This window comes from Mustela nivalis, assembly GCF_964662115.1.
Source record: "Mustela nivalis genome assembly, chromosome: 18".
Taxonomy (NCBI): Eukaryota; Metazoa; Chordata; class Mammalia; order Carnivora; family Mustelidae; genus Mustela; species Mustela nivalis.
Genome location: NC_139037.1, coordinates 50,798,131 through 50,805,529, shown reverse-complemented (window position 1 = coordinate 50,805,529; position 7,399 = coordinate 50,798,131). Strand labels below are relative to the sequence as shown.

Below are 7,399 nucleotides of genomic sequence, written 5' to 3'. Positions count from 1 at the left end.
AAGCCTCTTCCTTCAGGTTAGGTCATGATCTTAGGGTCCTGGGATTGAGCCCCACATCAGGCTCTCTGCTTGTAAGGGAGCCTGCTTCCCCCTCTCTCTGCCTTTCTCTCTGCCTACTTATCATCTTTCTCTGTCAAATACATAAACAAAGTCTTAAAAAAAAAAAAAAAAAAACTCACAGGAGGAATTTCCAATGTTCACATCATGACCTACACTTCCAAGTAGTAGACATGATCATCAGAAGGGGAAACTTCAGTTTAAGATGTGAGCAGCACCATTGTATGTCACTAAGGGTTGAGAACTGCCACTCATCTACACAAGCAATGATGTTTCCTTGAGAAAGGAGAAGCTAAGGCTGAGAAGGAAACACCATGAAGACTGTTCTCTCCATCTACTTATTTCCCTTTCTGCCTGGATCTGAATTCTAGTAATTCCAAGAGAAATCTCCAAAAATACACTCTTCACAGGAAGGAATAAAACCCTGAGTGGGGTTTGGGAAATGTGGAAGGAGTTTTCCTCACCCAAGAAGAGGAGGTGTCCATAGTTCTCCAACATCACATTCCTGTACAGTTGCCGCTGAGTGTGGGTCAGGCATCCCCACTCCTCCTCAGAGAATTCTATGGCCACATCCCTGAAGGTCAGCTGTCCCTGCAATAAATACCACAGTCATAAAGTGGACACTGACACAGTTCATGATGTTTCCTAAGATAAAAGTTGATGTTAATGTCACCAGCTAGAACCAAATCCGACCTTTCCTTCTCCCTGACATGGGTGTGGAGTTAAAGAAGAACCTATGAGGGCACCTGGGTGGCTCAGTGGGTTAAAGCCTCTGGCTTTGGCTCAGGTCATGATCCCAGGGTCCTGGGATTGAGTCCCACATCGGACTCTCTGCTCAGCGGGGAGCCTGCTTCTCCTCTCTCTCTGCATACTTGTGATTTCTGCTGTCAAATAAATAAATAATAATAATAAAAATCTTAAAAAAAAAAAAAAAGAAGAAGAAGAACCACCTATGGAGCAGGAGGCTGCCTGGTTGAGAACTTTCACTCCTTTCACTCCCAGAAGTCAACTCTATCCATGACAAAGAGGTGACAGCCCTACTGAGCCAGCACAAAGTGTTAGGATGTGGGAGAGGAACCAATGGTCAAGATATTCGAGACATGTTTCTGATGCGAAATATTGGGGTTCTGGAGTGAATGATGAAGAAAGGATTGTTGAGATACCCGTGGTATAACAACTGTGGTTCTAACGCAAGGAGAGAGGAATGTGAGCAGTGAGTTCACCCAAATTGACAGGTATTGCAGGCATGTCAGATGGCAACTACGTGGCTTGGATTCTGTCCTGGAGAAGCTATTAAAAGTTCAACCTAGGGGCGCCTGGGTGGCTCAGTGGGTTAAGCCGCTGCCTTCGGCTCAGGTCATGATCTCAGGGTCCTGGGATTGAGTCCCGCATCGGACTCTCTGCTCAGCAGGGAGCCTGCTTCCCTCTCTCTCTCTCTGCCTGCCTCTCCGACTACTTGTGATTTCTCTTTGTCAAATAAATAAATAAAATCTTTAAAAAAAAAAAAATTTCAACCTAAGGGCGCCTGGGTGGCTCAGGGGGTTAAAGCTTCTGCCTTCGGCTCAGGTCATGATCCAAGGGTCCTGGGATCGAGCCCCACATCGGGCTCTCTGCTCAGCAGTGAGCCTGCTTCCTCCTCTCTCTCTCTCTCTGCCTGCCTCTCAGCCTACTTGTGATCTCTGTCAAATAAATAAATAAAATCTTTAAAAAAAAAAAAGTTCAACCTAGAGATTCCTTATAAGAATGTCCAGCAAAGCAGATTCTAAAAGATCTATATGATCACTCACTGTTCTTACTGAGCTTATGTAAATAATTAGGCCAAGTTTGTTAAAAGTGGACTTGTTTTACAAATAAATTAGTCCTGATTTGGCTATCTCTGTAAATGAGGGTTATTTTAGAGAGAAAAATTATTTTTTATTAACACATCTTTACGGATGTTAAATTCTAGATTTGATTGTCTTTAAATCTTTGTTTACCTGAGCTAGACAACTTGAAGTAAACTTCAGAGAAGTTGCACAATAGATCGTTTGGATGATCTTGCCTAATATTCTGTAGGGATAATAACAGAACCCATTGGGCACATAGCTTAAATATTTAAACAAATGGAAAATGAAATTGATTCCCCCAAAATTGTATAACTTAACTATCACCTTGTGTTTGACTGGAATAATGAAATTGCCTGAAAGCCAGCATACCGCACTCAATAGCATTAACTATGGACTGGGGAGATAACAGATGTCCCCACTTTATGATTGGATTGGATGATGCATGGACTCCCCTTATCTCTTGACACGTTTTCTCCCACTTGCCAATGATCCTCTGTAATCAGGATATCGTTAAGGCTGGACCACTCAAAGGGCTTCTTATTTCATCCCTTATTCATATTTATCCTAGAAGCCATCTCTGAGGTGCTCTTGCAAACAGATGCTTTAGCAAAGCCTAGAACAGCCCTCCTCCTAAAAAGAGCCTCAAAGCTCACTAAGGGACAGTCCCTGACTGTAATGACTTCCCATCAGATCCAGATTTGTCTTCGAAGCCAAAGGCCACCATTGAATGATGGGGGCTGACTTATTAAATACTAGGCTACACTTACAGATATGCCAGAAATAATACTTAAAACTTGTCAAACTTTAAACCTAGATACCCGTATGCTTCTTGCTCTATGGAGCAAAAGCTGTTCAGAGGTTATTGATCTTGCTTACTCTGTTTGGCCAGATTTAAGATGTCCCTGTTAAAAATACAAATGACAGTTGGTTTACTGATGACAATACTTTTCATAAAAAGAGTAAGAAAAGCTAAGTATGCCATAGTGCTCACTAGCACTTTGCAATTGCCAAAGCCTTACAAATAAACATTAATACTGACTCCAAATATGCCTTCCTGGTACTACATGCCCATGGAGCTATTTGGAAGGAAAGGGGATTGCTGTCAAGCCATAACTCCCCAATCAAATATGGGCTTAAGTTACAAAACCCTCCATATCGCTATACTGAGGCTGGCATATATCAAATCTGGGATACATATTTGTGGCTCACACCCACTATTGCACAGCTCATTCAAAAGCCAGTTTAATGCTGGGAACAGACACACACACCTCCATTCTTAGAATGGGAACTTTCCAAGTTTTTCTGTACTCATAACCACCAAGTTTCTGTCCGCGTTTCCTTGCTCCTCAGCTGCACACAGCTGATCGAGATTCCAGACAAGCCAGAATGAGAAATGATTTCCCTCCCTGACATCCCAGGAGACCTCATCAGCCACAGGAATTTCAGACTCACACCTTCCCCTCCGGATCTGCCACCAACAGAATATTGTCACTCCTCGTGGGACTTTAATTCAAAGGGACAACAGCTGGTGCCCTATGGAAGCCAGGTTGGGGACACAGGACAGAAGGCTCTGGGACATAGATAAGGATTCTAAAGTCCTAACCGTGAGTATCACTTCTGACCAGATCTTAAAAACAGGTGAACGCAGAAGTCAGAAGCACCGGGACTCGAGGCAAGCGCATCTGTAGATTCTAAACACGAGGGTCTGCGGAGAAACAGAGGACACGGCTCTGCGGGGACACCAGGCTCACCTGAGAACCGGCCATTTCTGCCTTCGCCTCCACCTCTAGATTTCGTCCTCACGAGGGATCTGGGGGGAAATCACAGCTGCATCAGGAGAAAATGCTCTGAAATCCAGAAACAGAGCTCCTTGTCCTCACATCGCTCGCCCTGAGGCAGGACTTGGAGATGCAGAAAAGGCCCAACTTCCCAGTCCTTTGGGTCTGGAGCAGCTCAGAAACTGTGAGCTTCCCTGAGGACACCCATCCCTGCATTTTCCTTACCTGCTTTGTGGGGAGGGAGGGGTCCCCTGCCACTGCCACTCACAACCTCAGCGTCAGCATCGGAACCATGGGCTGCAAGAAACCGACGCTCCCAGACTCACCGAGCAGATACCCAGTCTCCTCTCCAGGACCAAAGCAGCAAATCCACTATCAGAAAACCAACAAAAGCACTCAGGCTCCCCCCTGGCCTCACCGAGAATCTCCTGGAGCCCTTAATTAACACAACAGTGTTGTTTTCGCCCAAACCAACTGACAGAATCTGAGGGGGAGGCCCGCAGAGGAGATCCTTCCGGAAACTCCACAGGTGAACCTGCTGGGAAGGAACTGGGGAGGTGACCAGGCCAAGCAGGGGAACCTAGGCAGGGGCTGGGAGCAGAGTTGGAGCCCTGCCTTCTCCACCATCAGAGTTTTGGGAGACTAACACCTTCTCCCTCTTTCTGCTACACAGAGGGAAACCCCTCACAGACTGAACTTTCCAGTATAAATGCATATATCTCTTTCAAAGTAAACACAGGATTTCAGAGCTCCTCCTTTATTTGCCTTTGATTCAAAATAACCAGCCAAAAAAAAAAAAAATGCACAGGCCAAAAAGACACATTTTAGGGTGACAAAATATTCCCCTTCAGTGTTTCGGTTTATAAGAACCTGCCACACAGTTTTCCACACTGCATGTTCTTTTTACCCTCCCATCAGCGATGTACGAGAATTCTAATTCTCAGCATTCTCAGGAAAATTGGATGTTATCCTTTTTCTTTATTTTAGCCATTTCAGAAAACACTGAGTGGTTTCTCAGTGTAAAGTATGCAGTCTTCTGACAACAACTATCTTGGTGACTGAAATAAAAACCACTTGAAAGACATCAAGTTGAACAAAGGAAAAAGCAATTAATGCTTCATTGGGACTCTATTTCCAAAAAAGTAACTTTCTCTTCCCCACAGACCTCTTCTCACTTCTCAGCCCTTTGTTTCAGGAACCTGGTTCCACCCTGACAGCATTATGAACAGGGCTGGTGGCACAGACAAATTCCTCTGGAAATCGGCCATTATCCAGCATCTCCCAGCAAACTCTTGGCCTATTTCCCCAGGTGGGCTGAAGGTTTGAGGGCCCCAACCTGCTGAGGCCTCCTTGGCTGGCAAAGCAATGAAGCTCTGGCTGCCCTTGATCCCCAGCTCTGTCTGCACGTTCTATTCCGGATCTGAAGCATGGAGGTCAGTTCACACAACAGAATGAATGTGAGGAGAGGAAGGTTTGTTTTTCCTGTGCTGTTCTCAATTCTTCGGCTGGTCTAAGACTTAAAATGATGTAAGACATTTTCAGTAGAGAAAACAATGAAGTTCTTAATTATGGGAATGAGAAAGACATGAGGCTCAAAGCGAGGAGTGTTATGCCCCAATAATGGGTCTGAGATTAAAGGAGTGAGACTGATATAAAGCAAAGGTCAAGCAAAGATTTCTTTTGTGCCAAGCATCAAGAATCTAACCAAACATTCGGGGCCGCACCTCTTACAAGAGAGAGCGACCCTTTTCCTTTCACAGACTAGCTTTTAAGGACAAAGGCCATGTGGTCGGGCCTGGCCAAGCACAGGTGGACAATGAGATTGTCACACACACACACACACACACCACACACACACACACACACACACACACACACACAGAAACTCCACAGTGATGCTAGAACCTATTGAATTACAATTTACCCTAGTAGACATTTGAACCAGCCTATCACCTTGGTCAGAATTCGTGCCTGAAATGCGCCTAAAGGGCGGTCCAGACTCCTTGGTAGCTATGGAAACAGTATGCAAACCCTCTCTGATAGGACGTCTCCACTTGGCCTGACCCCCATTGTGTCTGGGCTTTGTCACTTGGAGCTGGTTTCCGGGACTTGTTTTTAAGTAAATCCCCTGGGGGAAGGGGAGCAGGGACAGGTTAACTTTAATGAAAGCCTCTTGCTAAATAGGTCCTTGCAAGGTGATTGACGCTTCTGTGTCATGGTGACTTAAGAAGGAGGAGGTAGGATTTCGAATTTCCAAAGAGGGGATTATATTCAGAGGAGAAAGGAAAGGTGAAATATTTATCAAACAATGGTTGGTCCTCCAGGTAGGCAACTCTTCTTCTTCTTTTTTTTTTTTTCAATTTTATTTTTTTCCAATATTCCAACATTGCTTATGCACCACACCCAGTGCTCCATGCAATACATGCCCTTCTTAATACCCACCACCAAACTCACCCAACCCCCCCCATCCCCTCCATAACCCTCAGTTTCTTTCTCAAATTCAACAGTATCTCTTGTTTCATCCCTTACCTCTGATTTCCCCAACACACTTCTCTCCTTCTCCTAATGTCCTCCGTGTTATTCCTTATGCTCCAAAAGTAAGTGAAACCATATGATAATTGACTCTCTCTGTTTGACTTATTTCACTCAGCATAATCTCTTTTAGTCCCATCCATGTTGATACAAAAGTTGGGTATTCATCCTTTCTGAGGAAGGCATAATTCTCCATTGTATATATGGACCAAAGCTTCTTTATACATTCGGGTGTCGAAGGTCATCTTGGCTCTTTCACACTTTAGTGCTTATGGCCATTACTGCTATGAACATTGGGGTACCAATGACCCTTCTTTTCACTATATCTGTATCTTTGGGGTAAATACCTAGAAATTCAATTGCAGGGTCATAGGGTAGCTCTATTTTTAATTTCTTAAGGAATCTCCACACTGTTTTCCAATGTGACTGCACCAACTTGCATTCCCACCAACAGAGTAAAAGGGTCCCCCTTTCTCCACATCCTCTCCAAAACTTCTTTCCTGTCTTGTAATTTTGGCCATTCTAACTGGTGTAAGGTGGTATTTCAATATGGTTTTGATTTGAATCTCCCTGATGGCTAATGATGTTGAACATTCTTTCATGTGCCTGTTATAGGTAGGCAACTATTTGTGATATAAACTGTTACTCTCTGGTATCCATGTAGGAAACAATGTTATGGTTTGATACCTATGGCAAGGAAAGAATTCTCGAGATGTCTATGGTGCAAAATGTGATTTTGTGAAATCAGGGGGACAGGACCCAGGGGAAGAAAGACCACACTCTGTCATGAGGTGTGGCCCATTATATACTTTCAAGTTGGAGGGGGGTTTGGGATAGCACAAGTATCTAAGGAATTTTGGAAGCAAGGTATCAAGAACCTTGAGGGGGCTATCAGTTCTTGGGAAAAGGTCATTTATTACCAACCACAAATCCTTACTCATGGGGCCCTTCTGATTTTTATCCATGGGTCATCTGCTTGGAAGATGTTTATCAATAGGCAGCTAGAGTGTTTGAGGGAAAATGGAAGTTTCCAAAGGAAATATTTTATGTTAAAGTAGACTGACAGGATCCTGGTGGGGGTTGGGGAATTCAGATCAGGATTGTCTTTTACCATCAGCAACCTATTAACATCATGACTGTTGAGTCCTTGGAGCAATGTCACTCTGCCTATTTCAAGGATATGTCAATGACCTGTAGGTATAAGGA

General features: G+C 44.2%; 1 long non-coding RNA gene across 1 annotated transcript; it reads right to left on the bottom strand.

Annotated features, from left to right (window-relative positions):
- Positions 1 to 524: 524 nt before the first annotated feature.
- On the bottom strand, positions 525 to 3,948 carry LOC309852835. Its single transcript, XR_014305420.1, has 3 exons — positions 3,887 to 3,948; positions 3,635 to 3,693; positions 525 to 648 (listed from the first exon to the last, which is right to left on the bottom strand). It is a non-coding gene; the product is annotated as an uncharacterized lncRNA (long non-coding RNA).
- Positions 3,949 to 7,399: the final 3,451 nt, after the last annotated feature.